Source organism: Malaya genurostris, chromosome 2 (assembly GCF_030247185.1).
Source record: "Malaya genurostris strain Urasoe2022 chromosome 2, Malgen_1.1, whole genome shotgun sequence".
NCBI classification, from domain to species: Eukaryota; Metazoa; Arthropoda; class Insecta; order Diptera; family Culicidae; genus Malaya; species Malaya genurostris.
This window is the reverse complement of record NC_080571.1, coordinates 186,332,262-186,354,107: the sequence shown is the minus strand read 5'-3', so window position 1 is coordinate 186,354,107 and position 21,846 is coordinate 186,332,262.

Genomic DNA, 21,846 nt, shown 5'->3' with positions numbered 1-21,846 from the left:
ATTTTTTGAACGAATTTGATGAGTGGATGTTAGAAAACGATGTAAGAAGCCGTTTCCAAATCCAAGATGGCGACTTCCGGCATATCGATATTCGTTACAAACCATCACAATATGAGTATTTTTTGAACGAATTTGATGAGTGGATGTTAGAAAACGACGTTAGAAGCCGTTTCTAAATACAAGATGGCGGCTTCCGGCATATCGATATTCGTTACAAACCATCAAAACATGAGTATTTATCGAACGGATTTGATGAGTGGATTTTAAAAAACGACGTTAGAAGCCGTTTCTAAATACAAGATGGCGACTTCCGGCATATCGATATTCGTTACAAACCATCACAATATGAGTATTTTTCGAACGGATTTGATGTATGGATGTTAGAAAACGACGTTAGAAGCCGTTTCAAAATCCAAGATGGCGACTTACGGTTCATCGATATTCGTTACAAACCATCACAATATGAGTATTTGTTTAACGAATTTGATGAGTGGATGTTGGAAAACGACGTAAGAAGCCATTTCCAAATCCAAGATGTCGACTTCCGGCATATCGATATTCGTTACAAACCATCACAATATGAGTATGTTTCGAACGGATTTGTTGAATGGATGTTAGAAAACGACGTATGAAGCCGTTTCAAAATCCACGATGGCGACTTCCGGTTCATCGATATTCGTTACAAACCATCACAATATGAGTATTTTTTGAACGAATTTGATGAGTGGATGTTAGAGAACGATGTAAGAAGCCGTTTCCAAATCCAAGATGGCGACTTCCGGCATATCGATATTCGTTACAAACCATCACAATATGAGTATTTTTTGAACGAATTTGATGAGTGGATGTTAGAAAACGACGTTAGAAGCCGTTTCTAAATACAAGATGGCGGCTTCCGGCATATCGATATTCGTTACAAACCATCAAAACATGAGTATTTTTCGAACGGATTTGATGAGTGGATTTTAAAAAACGACGTTAGAAGCCGTTTCTAAATACAAGATGGCGACTTCCGGCATATCGATATTCGTTACAAACCATCACAATATGAGTATTTTTTGAACGAATTTGATGAGTGGATGTTAGAAAACGACGTTAGAAGCCGTTTCTGAATACAAGATGGCGGCTTCCGGCATATCGATATTCGATACAAACCATCAAAACATGAGTATTTTTCGAACGGATTTGATGAGTGGATTTTAAAAAACGACGTTAGAAGCCGCTTCTAAATGCAAGATGGCGACTTCCGGCATATCGATATTCGTTACAAACCATCACAATGTGAGTATTTTTTGAACGAATTTGATGAGTGGATGTTAGAAAACGACGTAAGAAGCCGTTTCTAAATACAAGATGGCGGCTTCCGGCATATCGATATTCGTTACAAACCATCACAATATGAGTATTTTTCGAACGGATTTGATGAATGGATGTTAGAAAACGACGTAAGAAGCCGTTTCAAAATCCAAGATGGCGACTTTCGTTTCATCGATATTCGTTACAAACCATCACAATATGAGTATGTTTTGAACGGATTTGATGAATGGATGTTAGAAAACGACGTATGAAGCCGTTTCAAAATCCACGATGGCGACTTCCAGTTCATCGATATTCGTTACAAATCATAACAATATGAGTATTTTTTGAACGGATTTGATGAGTGGATGTTAGAAAACGACGATAGAAGCCGTTTCTAAATACAAGATTTTTTCTGAATACAAGTATTTTTCGAACAGATTCGATGAGTAGAAGTTGAAAACGATACTTACAGTCGTTTCAACATCCAATGCCGGGAATGAGAATGAGCTGCATTATCTTTTTGGTGCGAATTTCATTTTTGGTTATAAACTGTCATAAAGAAATTCATAACGACGTATTCGTGATTGTTTTCATTTCGATACTCTTATAAATCTTATATTGCTGCTGTGGATATTTTTAAGAAGTAATAAGTTTGGAATATGTTATTGCCTGCAACGATTCTGTTTTTGAAATCAAAAGATAAATTTTTATGCAAAGACGAAGTTTGCTGGGACAGATATTAGAGTATACATTTAAAAACCAGAAAAAAAGAATTTTTTTATTGGTATGACTGTTGATCAGTGTCTTCTTATTAGACATTATCAAAATATGCTACAATATCGAAATCAGATTATAGCAATTAAAAGTCCATTTGAAAATGTATGATGTGTTTCTACCACAAATCAAATTATAAATAAATTCAATCGTATCGTGCAACATTACTTGGAGCGTTGCGATATATTCTTCATATTACCAATTGAAATCGATTTGCTTTCCGATTAGCGTGTACGTGTTTTATAACAGCAATAGAAGACATCATATTATCAAGATATTCAGTTCTCATATTTACCGAACAAATCATTAGCGACATACTTTTTTGATAGCATGGCGCTGCCAGTCGTGTCCGCATCGTAACTCGTATATACAAGTAGATTAGAAAATGTCAAATTAGCGCGTGGTAAAAACAGCGCTGCATTCAGGGCTTGTATTGTGAATCCTCAAACAAACGAAGCAACAAACACTTTGCTTGACATAACTGAATGAGAGTCCTATATTAGAGAGAAACTGGATGCGTGAGAGTGTATGATACTGAGCAGACCAATTCCCTTGCTTGGTGAATTGCCTGTACTCTCAGTCTCAATTAACTCATGAACTAAGCAATCCATGGCAATGCAATGAAATGAAGGGTTCGCTCTCGTTAGTACTGTACGAGAATGAAGAACTTTGCTGCACGGCGTGCTACAAGATGGGAAGCAAGGTCATACAGGCAAAATTTACGGTGTTTTTTAAGTGTAGGTTTGCAGAAATCATTTTTGAACATAACGTTCGTACTCCAAAACCAAATTTGATCACATTTTAAAAATATTTCAGACAGTTTATAGCATAAATTTTGCATTTGAGTCCGTTTTCAAAACGATCCATTTTTTCTTGGAAGATTATACTGTGTACATATCCTAGAAACACAAAAACAAATGTTTTTCAATTAATATTCATCGGAACTAAAAGTTATCAATCTAGTTTTCTCATAGGCATCTTCAAAATGCGAACCGTTCATCAAATGCTAACCTCATGAAGCATACTCATCAGCTGGCAAACATGTTCAGGAACTAATGAACGTACGAAGCAGCTCTCCTTGCTTGGGTTGCGCTGTGAATTCTACCTAACATACGAATGTATAACATACACTTGACATGAAATGTCAGCTGTTTTTCAAAGAAGTGCGAATCTTCCAAAAGTAAACAAATCGCGTAGGCAAGCGTTTACATTATGCTGGTGTGCTTGTGCCAAAATACTGGCAGCCAGCAAAAATGCAAACGAACCATATCGTAATCATAGATCAATATTGGCGTTCTTTTCCATTCAATTCATGTTTAAATTCTTTTTTCAAAAGTTGTGAATATTCGTTGGTATAAACCCCTATGTGCAAAATCTAATGATTTTCGATCCCTTAATTCCGTTGTAGTCCAAATATTATTACAATGTTATTTTTTTGCGAAAATTGTTTGCTTTCGAAAAAGTACAAAACTACGATTTTCGTTCGCCTCCACAACACCAATATAAGATTTTTAAGAATATCGAGATGAAAACAATTTCTTTATGACAGTTTATAACCAAAAATTAAATTCTCTCATTCTGTTCGCCATCTAGGACGTTGAAACTACTGTAAACATCATTTTCAACTTCTACACATCGATTCCTTTCGAAAAATATTCATATTGTGATGGTTTGTAACGAATATCGATATGCCGAAAGTCGCCATCTTGTATTTAGAAACAGCTTCTTATGTCGTTTTCTAACATCCACTCATCAAATCTGTTCGAAAAATACTCATATTGTGATGGTTTGTAACGAATATCGATATGCCGAAAGTCGCCATCTAGGATTTTAAAACGGCTTCTAACGTCGTTTGCTAACATCCACCCATCAAATCCGTTCAAAAATACCCATATTGTGATGGTTTGTAACGAATATCGATGAACCGGAAGCCGCCATCTTGGATTTTGAAACGGCTTTAAACATTGTTTTCTGACATCCACTCCTCAAACCTTTCATTTTATTATTTTTCCAATAATTAAAAAAAAAATTATTTGATTTTTTTTCCAAAAATTCCCTTTTTGCATTCGTTGACAACCCTACGCATCTTGACAAAGTTAAAAGATACGGTATTTGATCCCCTTCACAGCAGCAATTTGAAATTCAACCATTTTGAACGGCTTCTTACGTCGTTTTCTAACATCCACTCATCAAAAACATTCGAAAAATACTCACATTGGGATAGTTTGTAATGAATATCAACATGCCGGAAATCGCCATCTTGGATTTAGAAACGGCTTCTTACGTCGTTTTCTGACATTCATTCATCAAATCCGTTCGAAAAATACTCATATTGTGATGGTTTGTAACGAATATCGATATGCCGGAAGCCGCCATCTTGGATTTAAAAACGGCTTCTAACGTCATTTTCTAACATCCACTAATCAAATCCGTTCAAAAAATACTCATATTGTGATGGTTTGTAACGAATATCGATGAACCGGAAGCCGCCATCTTGGATTTTGAAACGGCTTTAAGGTGGCCATGGAAGCGAGCCACAAATGGCAACCAAGAAACCACCTACCCTCCCACTCCACCTTCCGCAATTTTGCCCTGCTCTTGATGTAAACAAACCATGAAACACATTTTTTCTACGCGTATGGGTAAATATGTTGCGTAGAATTGCTACTACAATTTGATGACATAATCACTCATCGTATTGATATTGCTGCACCCCTAGTTGGTTTTCCACTCTATCGGGGTAGGAGATACGAGAAGAAAAAAAGGAGAAGTTGGATTGGATAGCGAAGAGAGAAGTCTAGTTTGATTAAGTTGATGATTGAATTAAATACAACAGAAGAATAAATATAAATGAACTATTTTTGTTGAACTATGTAGAAGAGAGTTTTCTTTATTTAGTGAAAAGAGCCGAGTGAAAAGAAAAGTGAAAGTGAATTAACAGCGGTATAATAAAAGAACTCATTACAACGTGGAGGCTCCGGCGAGATGGTTTGTTGGACGAACCATTTGATAGACATTTATCAAAAAAAATATATAGATATATATCATCAGAAAACTACAATTGATAATAGTTATTGAAACCCTTGGCAAGTGCAAGTGAATAAATGACGTTATAGTTATAAATAGTGCTATCTGAAAAAAGGTTAGCAAGCAGATAAGCCATAACCTCGATAATTACTCGAGCGTAAAGAGAGAACTTGATCCGTATGATTAATAGTTACGAAAGAGAAACAATTGACAAACCTTTTGGCGGGCGTAAGTGTCAAAAAAAAAGTTCTGCCGGAGCGCGGGCGTACTTTGGCGGGCGTAAGTGTCAAAGAGAGTAACGATAGTAGCGGCACAATATTATAATCTTACAAGGCATAAGCGAAAGCCTTGACAGGTGAGTAGTTTTCCAAAAGCATATATTGTTACCATTGGATCTACTGGGTCTTTTTGTTTAACAGATCGATATTGAGTTAAAATGTTCCCGAATCAACATTTTGTCGGCATAGCACCGTGGACAATCAGTGTGCCAACAATGGCTAATCTGCCTATCGGAGACAATAGAACATCTACAATGATGGAGCCCGTCATATCAGCACCATTTTTGCCACCAGGATTAGGTACTGGTTTACTACGGCCACCTTTCCCAAACAGAGCAGACTTTCCGTTACTATTAGAGCAGCATCCAGCTAACAATAATCAGGCAACTTTAGATCCCAATCTTTCATCATATAGAGACGATGTGCATCTGAGAAACTTAGTGTTTCCCCCTGAAAACGAAACAACTAATAATAACACCAACGAGAATGTACGATCGTCGCCTTCATTTGACGTAAATGCCAACGATGCGGGCTCTAATGCCGGTCGCAATGGCTTTAATCTTGATCCAAGAGATGGGTCCGAACAGCGGCAGCGTGCTACTAACGAAGAAAATAATAACAATAACGCAGTTATATGGCGGTCAATTCATCAGTTGACTAATGCAGTAGAGTCGCTCGGGCAGCGATTAGTGGATATGCAGTTTGCACCACCCTTAGGAGTTACTGGAGGAAGTGTCTGGCCAGGGAACAGTGCTCCTGGACGTCTGGCAGGTGAACCAATAAGAAGCTATTGGCCTGGGAATATGAGACCACAGGTGTACCCCTCCATACCTCCGGGTGCAGGAGAAGGAGTAATGAATACATTAGGCTTATGTGGAAGGAGTACTTACTCAAATAGCATTGTGAAACCGCGTTTCAATGGTAATCTGGATGAATGTCACCCGATTGAGTTTTTACGTGATTTAGATAGCCATTGCAGCAACGGTGTACACCCAATAGAGCAGCTTCAGTTCGCTTTGTCGTGCCTTGAAGGTGAAGCAAAAACATGGGCACGTGGTTTCGGATTTCTTTTTACGGATTATGAGAAATTCCGGCAGCACTTTCTAGAGCAATTCTGGGGACAACGAGCGCAACGTATTGTTCGAGATGAGTTGATGAACGGGGCATTTGATATCAAGACATGCAGTAAAATGACGGACTATTTTCTTAACCTAGTGGCCAAGGCAAGATACCTGGACAACGCACCCGCGGAACGAGACCTTGTTTTATTGTTAAGCAAACATTTTCCGAGAAACGTTTCGTACCTCTTACATACGTGTGTGGATATTGCAACGGCTCACTCTTTACTTCAAACGGAAGACCACTATACTTGTGGTCGAATGATCGGATTTTCAGAACAGAATTCTTGGAGACAGAGACCAGATAACTTAACTATGAATCCTGGCGCCAATCGGCCTACATATTCGAACAATAGATCTGAAACTGGGCCTTCAAGACCGGTCAACAGGGATGTTCGGTTAACAGTTGTTGAACATGAGGACGATGAGCATAGAAAATCGAGTTCATCGTTAACAAGCGCCAGCATATTTGTTGGTTCCGATCAGCTTCTGGAGGATGATTATACACAGCAGCCAGAGGTATTATATCGACCATCTCCGAACATTACAGTGCACATAGGAGAATTTAACGTCATTGCTGTAATTGATACTGGCAGTGAAGTCAACTGCATTTCGCAGAAGTTATACGACCGATTAGCTGACATAGGGACGGAGATGGAGGAATTGCCTGTGACTAAGACGTCAATCCGAGGGGCGATTGGAAAACGCAGTGAACGAGTTACGTCTCAAATATTCCTCACCTTGCGGATTGCCACTGGTTCAATTGAAGCGGTTTTCATAGTGGTGAAAAATCTGTATTGTGATCTTATATTGGGAGAAATGTTCCTACATGACACGGGGGCCAATATATGTCATGATTCTAGATCAATTCTTTTCAAACTTGAAGAAAAATCCGTGCGAATGGGATTCCTACCGACAGGGCCCTATGGCCAACTACCGCCGACGGCCGAATCTACCGGAGCAGTTGGTATGTCGAATGCCGAAGATAGTGTTAAACCAGAAGATCGCTTGTCTTATGCTGATGAACAAGAACTTAAAAATTTGCTTGAGGAATTTGGTGATATTTTTTCGGATATTCCTGGGCATACCGATAAATATCAACACGAGATCCACCTGAACGATTACACTCCTTTCAATCTTAAACAGTACCCAATTCCATATCGCTTCATGGGTGAAGTCGCTAAACAAATAACTCAAATGGAGGAATGGGGTGTTATATCCAGAGCACCAACGGAGTACGTGAACCCTTTGGTTGTCACCACTAAAAAGTCTGGAGCAGTTCGAACATGTTTGGATGCCCGAAGGCTCAATAAAGTTATGATCAAAGATAACGAGAAACCCCCTGAAGTGCAAAGGCTTTTGCAAAAACTCGAAGGTGCTACGTATTTCTCGACCATCGATCTAACGGCATCCTACTGGCAAATTCCTATAAAACAGGATCATAGGAAATTTACTGGGTTCATGTTCGATTCGAGAACCTATGTTTACAATGTGCTCCCGTTCGGATTATGCACCGCGGTAGCGAGCTTCAGTCGGGCAATGGATGCAGTACTGGGTAGTGAGGTCCTGCAGTTCACCGAAAAGTATTTAGACGATCTTCTCGTTAATTCACGTAGTTTCAATGAACACTTGAAACACTTGAGAAAGGTTTTTACAAACTTGAGAGATGCCGGGATGACAATAAGTTCAACGAAATCGAAGTTTGCAAAGTGTAGAGTTTGCTTTTTGGGACATATCGTAAGCCGAGACGGGGTTTCAATCGACCCGGATAAGATTTCAGCCATTGAAAATTTCCCTACCCCCACGAACGTACACAATCTTAAAAGCTTTCTTGGTTTGGTCAGCTATGTCGCCCGCTTCACCCCGAACTTCGCTGTAGTGGCGAAACCTCTGTATGACTTGCAAAAAAAGGATGTGTGTTGGACATGGAACCAAAAGGAACAAAGTGCTTTTGAGGATGTGAAAAAACTTTTCCTGAGTTACACGGCATTAGCATATCCAATGAAAGACAAGCCGTTTTTTGTTCAGACTGATAGCAGTATATTAGGGCTTGGAGCAGTACTGTTCCAACTGGATGAACAAGAGTCAAGGCGAGTTCTTTCGTATGCCAGTCGGATCCTTCAACCGGCGGAGGTGAATTATACTGTGACAGAACTGGAAGCTTTGGCTATTGTTTGGGCTCTCTCAAAATGGATGCAGTATCTTTTAGGATGTAAATTCACCATCATAACTGATCATCGAGCTTTAATATTTTTAAAAAGATGTCGGTTATTGAACGGACGACTTACACGTTGGATCCTCTTTTTACAACAATTTGATTTCGAAATAATTCACTGCAAAGGCTCGGAGAATATCTGGGCGGATGTGCTTTCACGAAATCCAGTCGGGGCTACGAACGTAGGAGATAGGGCTTCGACTATGATGTTAGCACGACTTTCTTTGTACGAAAAGGACGCCAGCAAGGCAATACAGAAACTACCAGAACTTCAAAAAGCTGATACAGCGCTGAAATTTGTCCAGCTCTTTCTAGACAGGGAACAAACCGTTAACGGCAAATGTGCATATTTAAGAGAGAATGGCGTTCTCTTCATGAAGGGCGCCAAAGACGTAGCTTGGAGAGTGATAATACCTTCCACTCTGACCAGAGACATAATGCATTATTTCCATGACCTCTGTGGTCACTTCGGACTTCGGAAGACGTATGAAAAGATGAAGCGTTCCGTATATTGGAGAGGAATGCGGAAGCAGACCAAGCTGTATATAATGAGTTGCTTAACTTGTCAACTAGCGAAACACCCTAATTTTACACTGGTGGGGAAAACTCGAAGCATTTTGCCGGGCGGCGTAAACGAGTTGCTGTCGATTGATCTATTTGGTCCATTGCCACCTGGAGTTGCGGGTGTTCGCCATGTGTTAGTCGTAATTGATGTATTCTCAAAGTTCGTTGCGTTATATGCTGTGAAGAAACCAACCTCTCAAGTGCTCTGGCGACGCATGGTAGCCCATTTCGAAAAATATGAAGTACCTCACTCTATTCTCTGCGATCAAGGGAGTCAGTTTACATCGGAATATTGGTCTCGCGCTTTGTTGGAATATGGAATTAAACTTCTGCATACGTCAGTGCGACATCCCTAAGCTAACCCAGTAGAAAGAACGATGAGAGAGTTATCACGGCTTTGTCGGTCTTACTGTCAGCATAACCATCGCTCTTGGTCTTCGATGTTGAACACATTTTGTGAATGGATCAACAGTGCCTACCACGAATCAACCGGATTGTCTCCCGTTGAAATTCAGCTTGGCGAGCCACCAAAAGATCTTATTCGGAAGTTGATACATTTCCCGAGGGAGAATCCATCGAACGTCGATATGAATCAAGTAAGGTTACACCTTAAATCAAAAGCAGATAGGCGAAATAAAAACTCACCTAAGCAAAAGGTTCATTTTAAACTGGGCGATCAGGTACTAGTGAAAGCCAACCCTGTGTCATCAGCAGTGGACGCCGTAACCAGAAAATTCTTTCACGTTTTTGAGGGTCCCTACGTAGTGGGTAAGATCCTGCAGGATGACGTTTATTTATTAAACTATTTGAACAATCACAAGACGCGGGGTACTTTCCATATAAACTTGCTCAAACCGTATTATGAACGGGAACCTTCTGAAGCTGCATCGTCGAACACAATCTACAAGGGAGTCGCCGCGGTAAATGAGGCCTCAGCTCATACACAGATTTCGCAAACACAATTAGGCTAAATACCCTTCGTGTTTGCTGGAGAGGGGCAGTTGTGGCACCCCTAGTTGGTTTTCCACTCTACCGGGGTAGGAGATACGAGAAGAAAAAAAGGAGAAGTTGGATTGGATAGCGAAGAGAGAAGTCTAGTTTGATTAAGTTGATGATTGAATTAAATACAACAGAAGAATAAATATAAATGAACTATTTTTGTTGAACTATGTAGAAGAGAGTTTTCTTTATTTAGTGAAAAGAGCCGAGTGAAAAGAAAAGTGAAAAAGAATTAACAGCGGTATAATAAAAGAACTCATTACAACGTTTACGATAAACTATCAACTCTGAAGAATTATTTGTGCAAAACTTTTTCGGACCTTCATTAACAGATCGGCTGAAAAGTTCGTATCGTTTCTATGAGAGGGCGCCACTAGAATTAAATCCATACCATTTTCAGTTAGTACCAACCTTCAAAAGATACGTGTATAAATTTGACAGCTGTCTGATTATTAGTTTGTGAGATATTGCATTTTGAGTGAAGCTACTTTTGTTATTGTGAAAAAAATGGAAAAAATAGGAATTTCGTGTGTTGATGAAAAAAAGTGCCGCCGATACCAAAAATGGCTTGATGAGTGTTATCCAGACTCTGCACCGGGCAAAGCAACAATTCGTAAGTGGTTTGCAAAATTTCGTACTGGTCATATGAGCATCGAAGACGATGAACGCAGTGGACGTCCAAAAGAGGCTGCTACCGATGAAAACGTGAAAAAAATCCACAAAATGATTTTCAATGACCGTAAAATGAAGTTGATCGAGATAGCTGACACCCTAAAGATATCAAAGGAACGTGTTGGACATATTATTTACGAATATTTGGATATGAGAAAGCTTTGTGCAAAATGGGTGCCGCGTGAGCTCACAATCGATCAAAAACAATAACGAAAATCCATGCTGAAATTGAACGAATTGGGCTTCGAATTGCCCAGTGACTTTTTCCTGTTCTCAGACCTCAAGAGAATGCTCGCTGGTAAAAAATTTAGAAGCAATGAAGAGGTAATCGCTGAAACTGAGGCCTATTTTGAGGCAAAGGACAAATCGTACTACAAAAATGGTATCGAAAAGTTGGAAGATCGCTATAATCGCTGTATCGCCTCTGATGGCAATTATGTTGAATAATAAAAACGAATTTTGGCAAAAAAGTGTGTGTTTCTATTAAACGATACAAACTTTTCAGCCGAACTGTTAGAAGGTTTCTTCTTAGAACGTTATTTTTTTCACTCACCGCAAGATTTCAACTGCTGTTTATAGCTCTGTGACATAAGTAAGCTTTATGAAACACTTTTGAGTTATTCTTCACCGGTAAACTTATCCTCTGATCTAAACATTTTATTATAAAACCTTTGAATAACTCACAGTTCTGGTTTTGAAAATTTTCCAAAAATTCACGATAATTAGTTTGCCGGCCTGCTTTAGTATTGGTAATTTCACCCTTTTATATTGGCAGTGATGCCATTCATAATTAGAGAAAAAAAAACCTTGCAGTGCAGTAAAAATGGGATTATTTTCAATTAGTCGCACATTGATATAGTTAAAATTACGGATCAAAATTCGTTTCGTACGTCACCATCTAAAATTTCAATATTAAAAAAAAACTATAACATTTCCCTTATTTCCATTTCAAACATTGCTTCTCCTCCAAGTTATCGGCAACCTTGTTGTCTTATTTACCGTCGCTATGGAATGCAAAAAATAAACAAACAGTTCAAGTATTGCAATCTTTTCAAAATGTTTCATCCATCTAAGAAAAAGAAAGCAGCGCTCATTCGCGAAAATCAATAGGAAAATAGATGGAATACGTTGATAGAGTGTGTTTTGGGTAGTGAGTATGTGCGGGACTCATCAGTTCAAACAGTGGAAGAATTGTCAGATGTGCCGGTTCAAAACAATATCACGGAATTTAGAAACTGTACTGGATACAATAAGAATGCAACTATGGGAATTTGGAGGACGAAATGCTCCGTGACAAAATCATAACGGGCATCCGTGATATGCATCTGAAAAAGAAACTGATCGAAACAGACAATTTGACGTCAGCACGAGTAATTGAAATGTGTCGAGCAGATGAAGCAACGAGATTGGAAATGGAACGAAATCAGTGGTTGACCACCGTGCTGCCTCATTCTGTAAACAGCATTCCAGACCAACAGAAGATCAACAAACAGTGCTCCTTTTGTGGAAGGGCATACCATAAAACAATAATCGATTGTCCCGCTTGCGGCGCCAATTGCAACTTTTGTGGTTTGAAGAATCATTTCGAGGCCGTCTGACGGGATGATAACAAACAACGCAGTTCAACCCGCACTGAGAGACGCAACCGGAAAATAAACACTATCGAAGAAAATGAATTACATAGCGAATCACAGAAGTGTGTAAGCGCCCAGAAATCAGTAGCATTGTGTCAGTATCTTTACAGTTTAAAGCAGAAGAATGAGGCATTACTGAAAACCTTGCTGAAAACCAACTTAACATTTTTAGATGAAAACAAGTGTAAGCGTCAAGTACAATGCATTCTCGATTCGGGTGCTACGTGTAACGTCGTTGGTAATGCCAGGAGGATTATCGGTCGTGAGCGTTTATGTTTGGATGATCAGCGTGCAATCCTGAAGGTGGAGGAAATATTCGTTCCATGGGTAGAACAACAATTGACTGTGTGCATAACGGAAATTGTTACAAGGCTATCTTTCATGTAGTTGATTTCGAACAAATGCCTTTGCTATCAATGAAAACTTGTCTACAACTTAACCTTATTCAGTTGTGTTTCTCGGTCGTTGAACATCAAAAATCAGCAGCAAAGCAAATTTTGAAAAAGTATACAGAAGTTTTCGATGGACTCGGAAAATTGGAAGGACGACTACATTTGGATGTGAATAGAACAATCAAACCTGTAATTCAGCATCCACGACGCATCGCAGTGACATTGATAGAAGAACTGCGTCAAGAATTAGAAAATCTTGAGAAGTTATGAGTAATCGCTGAGGAAAAGCGTCACACTGACTGGGTAAGTAACCTAGTTCTGGTGAAACGAAACAATAAGCTACGTGTTTGTATCGATCCTGTGATGCTAAATAAAGCTTTAGAGAGACCGCACTATCAGATGCCTACTCTAGGCGAGCTATTACCTGAGCTAACAAACGCAAAAGTGTTTACTACGGTTGACGCAAAGTCAGGTTTTTGGCAGATTGAGCTCGACGACGAAAGTTCTAAGTTAACCACCTGTTGGACGCTTTTTGGACGTTATCGTTGGCTTCGGCTGCAATACCTCCGGCCACAGAAGCATTCCAACTCAGAGCAAATAAAAACAATCCAAGGACTTCGAAACGTTAAAGTGCTGATGGATGATTTTATGATTTATGGTTGCGGGGATACTGTAGCTGAAGCTATGATTGATCATAAAAAAAACCTAGAAGCCTTTCTCAAGAGAATGAAGGAAAAGAATATGAAGCTAAACCCAGAAAAAATAAAACTTTGTCAAGAAACTGTCAAATTTTTCGGACACATACTCACTGCAAATGGTGTTCAGCCAGATTCAGACAAAATCAGTAGAATCTTAGATATGCATCAACCGAAAGATGTCGCAGCAGTTCAACGTTTTCTAGGCATGGTAACCTATCTGGCGCACTACCTTCCGAGCCTTTCAACCGTCGCGGAGCCTTTACGACGATTAACAATGAAGGACCAGAAATGGATTTGGTCTACCGAACAAAATACTGCGTTTGAACGTCCTAAACAAATGGTAACTACCGTACCAGTTTTGCGATACTTTATTGCAACTAAAGATACGGTCATCCAGTGCGACAGAAGCAGCATTGGTCTAGGAGCTGTTCTGCTTCAAGAAGGGCAGCCCGTCTTATATACATCTAAAACGTTAACCGCAACCGAACGTCGCTATGCACAAATCGAAAAAGAGACATTGGCTTGTCGGAAATTCGAAATGTATATACTTGGTCGATCAGTTACAATACAAACTGATCATCAACCGTTAGTCAAAATATTTCAGAAGCCGCTAGTAGAAGCACCTTTGCGAATCCAAAGAATCCTTCTTGGTCTTCAGCGTTACAACATAACTCTACGTTTTATGCCAGGTAAACATGTAGTAATTGCGGATATGCTTTTACGTGCAGCATCGAATGAAAACGATAATACCAGTCGAGAAATCTATGACATACAGTAGTTGTGAGTTTCCACTGAGCTAGAACAAATTTGTGTGTTGGATTATCTCCCCATATCGGATGAGTTGGTTGAAAACATCAGAATGGCATCAAAAGAAGACCCCGAAACCCAAATGATTGAACGCTACATCATCGACGGATGGCCTGCAAAGTACGAAACAGTCCCGACCGTTATTCAAGTCTATTGGAAATACAGACACGAGCTCAGCACCCACAACGGATTAATGCTACGAAACGACCGTATTTTGATACCTTGCAGTCTGCGAAAGCAAATTATAGAAAAGATTCATAAAAGTCACTCCGGAATCGAAGCAACTACCAAACTGGCTAGAGATACGGTGTTTTGGCCAGGACTCACCGATCAAATCTGGCAGCGAATCCAACATTGCAACATTTGCACACAGTTTTCAGCAAATCCACAAGCTCAACCGATGCAGACGCACCAAAGCCCATTATATCCGTTTCAGAAGATCTCTATGGACATTTTTGAATGTGAATTAAAAGGTCAACAGTTTGTATACCTGATCACCGTCGATCATTATTCAGACTATTTTGAAATTGACGAATTACGTACTCAAAGTGCGGCAACTGTAGTGAAAATATGTAAACGAAACTTTGCAACGCATGGGAAGCCTCAAGAAAATAGTACTGATGGAGGTCCACAGTTTATGAGCGAAGATTTCAACGCTTTCGCAAAACAATGGAGTTTTTAACACAGTGTTTCGACACCTTACCACCAACAAGCTGGGAAGGCAGAATCAGCTGTGAAAATTGCTAAGGAGTTACTAAAAAAAGCGAACGAATCGAAACAGGATTTCTGGGAGCTACTTCTAGGAAGTAGAGATGGTCGGGTATAGAAATTCTTATACCCGAACCCGACCCGTACCCGAGTGATCAGCAAAAAAAATTACCCGTACCCGACCCGTACCCGATTAAAAATTTAAAAAATTACCCGTACCCGATCAATAATAAAAAAAAATTAACCGTACCCGACCCGTACCCGATAAAAAATAAAAAATTTTACCCGTACCCGACCCGTACCCGATTAAAAATTACCTGTACCCGTACCCGACCCGAATGAGTAGTAAAAAGTTTACCAAAATTCAGGATGGAAAAAATAAAGTGTTTTAGATAGCGAGCTAGATAGAGCGTATCAGGCTCTAGTTTGTAAGTAAAATACATTAAAATGCTTGTTTACATTTAAACATATAAATACACTGTGAAGCATGAATAGATTTCCAATGTCTTTGGTACTTTATACTCATTTACAAATGTCAACAAAAGGGAGTAATATCTACTCAAATTTTTCGAGAAGCATATTTATCCAAAATGTCGTAATACCCGTTGTATTCAATTTTGGGTAGGTATGGTTTTTACGAAACAGTGCGACTTTTGATCCAATTCTTTAGAACCACAAGTAAGCGTGCTCATTATCTTGACACACAAATAAAAATTCACATTAGAATCACTTGAAAAATCACGAACATCCCCTAAAATTAATAGAGTATCATAGGTTCGTTTACGTGAATTGACCAAACATCAAATAATTCACGTGTATTCCCGGTGTGAAAAAATCAGTTTTGAAAATGGTGAACTGTGAGTCCTTCAAGTGTAAGTAGTTTGAACATTTGTGAGAAATTTTTCGTCGTGAATACGACTTACTTTACTATGGGGCGCCTTTTCAAAATTAACCCTCTGAGAGAGTGATAAGTTTTTGATCGTGAATATCTCGCGTTGTATCTAACGAATCAACAAAATTTTTGCTACATGCCATCGGAAATATGATCACAATTTTATGATAAAATTTTCAGTTGCGTGACATAATCTCAAACAATTCAAAATTAAAATTTTCTTAAATGTTTGGTATAAACAAGTATCAAACAGGATAATTCATAAGGCGCGTTTGACTTTCTCGTATTTTTAAAGCTCAAAGCTCATAGCTCGGTGATCTGTGAAAGGATTTATATAATCTAACTACCAATAGAATTAAAATTTTTCAACTTAAATGTGTATAGCAACATCATTGAAGTATTTCTACAGTACACTATTTAAAAACCTGTCTCATTTGACCCATGTCAACACCAGCCAATCAGAACGCGTTCTGAGGAGGAGAACAAAATATCTGCTGCTGTATAACAAATTGTTCGAGAAAAATGTTCCGAACAGTGCTTAATATCGTAGTGAGTTCCACAATTTGGTCTTTCTGAAAGGCAGAAATGAATCCCGTACAGCATCCTGATAGTTTCTTTCAATCAAATGCAAATCCAAAATGAAATAATCGACATTAAAATTCTATATGCTGCTATTTTTATAGCCGTTAGGACCGCCTATTAGTGAAAAAGCTACAAACGAAATCACGTAAAAAGAAACCTCTTAACAAAAATGCTATCTGTTTGGATTCTATCGCCAATGCGAGCAGATGTATTGTTTATCGTTTGCAAAGCTAGTTTCGCTTCCGACAAGAGCGATTACATCACAGCTGCCAGTTGTTTGCATTGGTGAAAAAACAACGAAAAGAGGACAACTAAATGTTTCTAAAAGTTTCCTAAAGAACTATTAGGATTTCTTCTTCGCAAATCGAAGGTAAAAAACCTCAGTTTAGTGCAAATCTAGAACTGTTTGATTAGATTTGTGCACTTTTTGCTGTGTGAAATTCACAGTAATCGAGATCAAGTGAAGCCTTCTTTGTTTTTGCGAAAAAAGGGAATGCTTGCATAATTTATACAATTGATCAACTAATTGATATTCGGAAGTGTTAAGGAACATGTCAGTTGTTTTCGTATTCACGACATCCAGTTATGTCTCTGACATTACCCACCCGCCTTTTTTGGTTACATTTTTTTTACTACAAAGCAAAATGAATTATGATTTTGATTTAAATTAATCTGTCAAATAAGCCCGTTTTGTAAGCCTCACAAACCCACACCAACGATGTTAACGGGAGCTGGTGGTTTTTACAGCCATTGAACTTCTGTTCCACCTCCCTTGGAACCCTCAACGAGTGAACACGGTGATAATTTGAGCATTTCGCGTGAAAAGATTTTCACCCGTACTTTTGCGACTGTCACGCATCGAGATTTTCAGTGAAAAGAAACGTAAACTAACTCGACGTCAACATTTCAAAAGGGCCTAAAAACAATTGACAGATTTTCTTTGTTTACTTTCTCTTTCGACTATATCTGCGTTATTATACAAACGTTCGTTACATATTTGGTAATGTTGGAAACATGGAGATATTATCTTTCATTCTTCACGAATACTTTGTAGGTACACGTGAAAATTAAGGAGATATTCACAAAAGAGAAAGTAAACAAAGAGAAACTCTCATTGGTTTATGTGCCCTTATGAAATGTTGACATCGAACTGGCAATATAGCTCAACTTGCTGTGCCATCAATCGGTGTCATTTCAAGTGAGGTGACACCACAAACGAATTTCCAGACATGACAGTCACGATCTTTTTTTGGCGCACATCTACTGTCCTCCGTAAAACTGGCACTAATGGTGATAAATTGGTTGCACTGCTGAGTTTCCATCATACATTTATTATGCAAATGTCAAACCGTGAGAACCCTTTCGATTCGGTAGCTCATTTGTATATATTGAGATTTTATGGCACACTTTGGTTGAAATGATAACAATGCAATTAATCTTGCGCTCCACCAAGCGGTGAGTGCGGTCATTTCAGAAGGTACCGGGAACGAACCACATTTTTCAAAAATATTTATAAGCACATACATGTCTTTATTATTTATCTTTGGTGACACCACCCAGAAGTGAAGAATAAGAAGAACTTCTATGCAGATTTTCTGAAATAAATGTTCATGTTTTTATGGGTAGAATCCTAATGATTTATATGTAAATTTTGAAAATCTCCAACCAATATTTAAAATAACAGTTTTCTGGTATCTGAATGTGATATGAGTACTACACTACATTTTATATATTATTCAAATAATTTTTAACGGGATTGTGCATCAAACAGCTTTAAAATGGCAGTCCATTAAAACCTACGTGAAAAGTAGGGTCTGGCCGCAACATCTTAGAGCTAAGGCAGTGTGTCTTAATAAATATGTTATAAAAAAGTAGGGTGGAAAATATTCACATAACTTTTCACGTAACTATGATTGATCGTTTTTTTTTAAATGAAGAAAAGAAATGTTTTTTTCTGGAAAAAGATGCCAGTTTTCAGGTCTGGTTCTAGGTGCGAATGTCAAAACTCCTTGAATCAAATTGTTTATTTTTCGGAACAACTGTTTTGCAAAAAAAAATTCTCGTCAACGTGTAAACATATTTATGTAAAGTACAAATGGTCGGGTAATCGATCAGAAAAAAAATTTACCCATACCCGACCCGTACCCGAGTGAGTAGTAATTTTTTTTACCCGACCCGACCCGTACCCGAGTAAGCAGTAAATTTTTTTTACCCGTACCCGACCCGTACCCGATTGAAAATAAAATTTTTTACCCGTACCCGACCAAAAACCCGTCGGGTACGGGTACGGGTCGGGTTTCGGGTAAAATACCCGATACCCGACCATCTCTACTAGGAAGCTCACCAGCACAGCGTCTCTTCAATCGGCGAACACGTTGTGGATTGCCGATGGCCGAAAAGAAGTACGCACCAAAAATAGAAGAAAATGGGAATATATCGAAATCGTCAGCAAACAAAACTCCATTATGATCGAAAGACTCGAGCACTTCCAGACTAGAGATGGTCGGGTCTAAAAATTCTTATACCCGAAACCGACCCGTACCCGAGTGATCAGCAAAAAAAATTACCCGTACCCGACCCGTACCCGATCAATAATAAAAAAAAATTACCCGTACCCGACCCGTACCCGATAAAAAATAAAAAAAAATTACCCGTACCCGACCCGTACCCGTTTAAAAATTACCTGTACCCGTACCCGACCCGAATGAGTAGTAAAAAGTTTACCAAAATTCAGGATGGAAAAAATAGTGTTTTAGATAGCGAGCTAGATAGATCGTATCAGGCTCTAGTTTGTCAGTAAAATACATTAAAATGCTTGTTTACATTTAAACATATAAATACACTGTGAAGCATGAATAGATTTCCAATGTCTTTGGTACTTTATACTCATTTACAAATGTCAACAAAAAGGAGTAATATCTACTCAAATTTTTCGAGAAGCATATTTATCCAAAATGTCGTAATACCCATTGTATTCAATTTTGGGTAGGTATGGTTTTTACGAAACAGTGCGACTTTTGATCCAATTCCTTAGAACCACAAGTAAGCGTGCTCATTATCTTGACACACAAATAAAAATTCACATTAGAATCACTTGAAAAATCACGAACATCCCCTAAAATTAATAGAGTATCATCGGTTCGTTTACGTGAATTGACCAAACATCAAATAATTCACGTGTATTCCCGGTGTGAAAAATTCAATTTTGAAAATGGTGAACTGTGAGTCCTTCAAGTGTAAGTAGTTTGAACATTTGTGAGAAATTTTTTTGGTTACATTTTTTTTACTACAAATCAAAATGAATTACATTTAGATTTAAATTAATCTGTCAAATATGCCCGTTTTGTAAGCCTCACAAACCCACACCAACGATGTTAACGGGAGCTGGTGGTTTTTACAGCCATTGAACTTCTGTTCCACCTCCCTTGGAACCCTCAACGAGTGAACACGGTGATAATTTGAGCATTTCGCGTGAAAAGATTTTCACCCGTACTTTTGCGACTGTCACGCATCGAGATTTTCAGTGAAAAGAAACGTCAACATTTCAAAAGGGCCTAAAAACAATTGACAGATTTTCTTTGTTTACTTTCTCTTTCGACTATATCTGCGTTATTATACAAACGTTCGTTACATATTTGGTAATGTTGGAAACATGGAGATATTATCTTTCATTCTACACGAATACTTTGTAGGTACACGTGAAAATTAAGGAGATATTCACAAAAGAGAAAGTAAACAAAGATAAACTCTCATTGGTTTATGTGCCCTTATGAAATGTTGACATCGAACTCGCAATATAGCTCAACTTGCTGTGCCATCAATCGGTGTCATTTCAAGTGAGGTGACACCACCCAGAAGTGAAGAATAAGAAGAACTTCTATGCAGATATTCTGAAATAAATGTTCATGTTTTTATGGTTAGAATCCTAATGATTTATATGTAAATTTTGAAAATCTCCAACCATATTTAAAATAACAGTTTTCTGATATCTGAATGTGATATGAGTACTACACTACATTTTATATATTAATCAAATAATTTTTACTGGATTGTGCATTAAACAGCTTTTAAAATGGCAGTCCATTAAAACCTACGTGGAAAGTAGGGTCTGACCGCAACATCTTAGAGCTAAGGCAGTGTATCTTATTAAATATGTTATAAAAAAGTAGGGTGGAAAATATTCACATAACTTTTCACGTTACTATGATTGATCGTTTTTTTTTAAATGAAGAAAAGAAATGTTTTTTTCTGGAAAAAGATGCCAGTTTTCAGGTCTGGTTCTAGGTGCGAATGTCAAAACCCCTTGAATCAAATTTTTTTTTTTTTATTTAATAACATATTTTAAGGCACATTGCGTTAAGCTATAAGATGCCGAGGGCAGATATTGAATCAAATTGTTTATTTTTCGGAACAACTGTTTTGCAATAAAAAATTCTCGTCAACGTGTAAACATATTTATGTGAAGTACAAATGGTCGGGTAATCGATCTGAAAAAAATTTACCCGTACCCGAGTGAGTAGTAAATTTTTTTACCCGACCCGACCCGTACCCGAGTAAGCAGTAAATATTTTTTACCCGTACCCGACCCGTACCCGATTGAAAATAAACATTTTTACCCGTACCCGACCAAAAACCCGTCGGGTACGGGTACGGGTCGGGTTTCGGGTAAAATACCCGATACCCGACCATCTCTATTCCAGACCTGGAGGTTGGACAGCCAGTTTATGTAAAACTTAATCCAGGAAACAAACAATGCACAGTGGTCCGGATCCACAATTTAGGGGGACAAAACATTTGTGGCTTAGCCTTATACTTTAGAGCTATGATGTCTTCAGAACAAATGATCAGTGAAAGATAAGCCATATTTTGAAGCATATGGTATTAGGGTGGTTCTAATTATTAGGGTGATCCAAAAATTATTTTCCGTACACGGAAAGACCGATATCAGCATTTTGGCGAACAAATTAGTTGATTTTCTGATTTTAGTTAGTTATTTTTTGAGACAACTAAAAAAATCTTACTTTTGCTAATTTAGATTTTTTAATTCTAATTTCCTTGATAATAATAAAATATTTATTGAAATGGCTATTTTTTTAGTTGAATTCACCAATTGTCATTTCTTAGCTAAGGCACACTTCATATCCATTCAACTAATTTTTTAGTTGAATTAGAGAAATAAAACGTTGT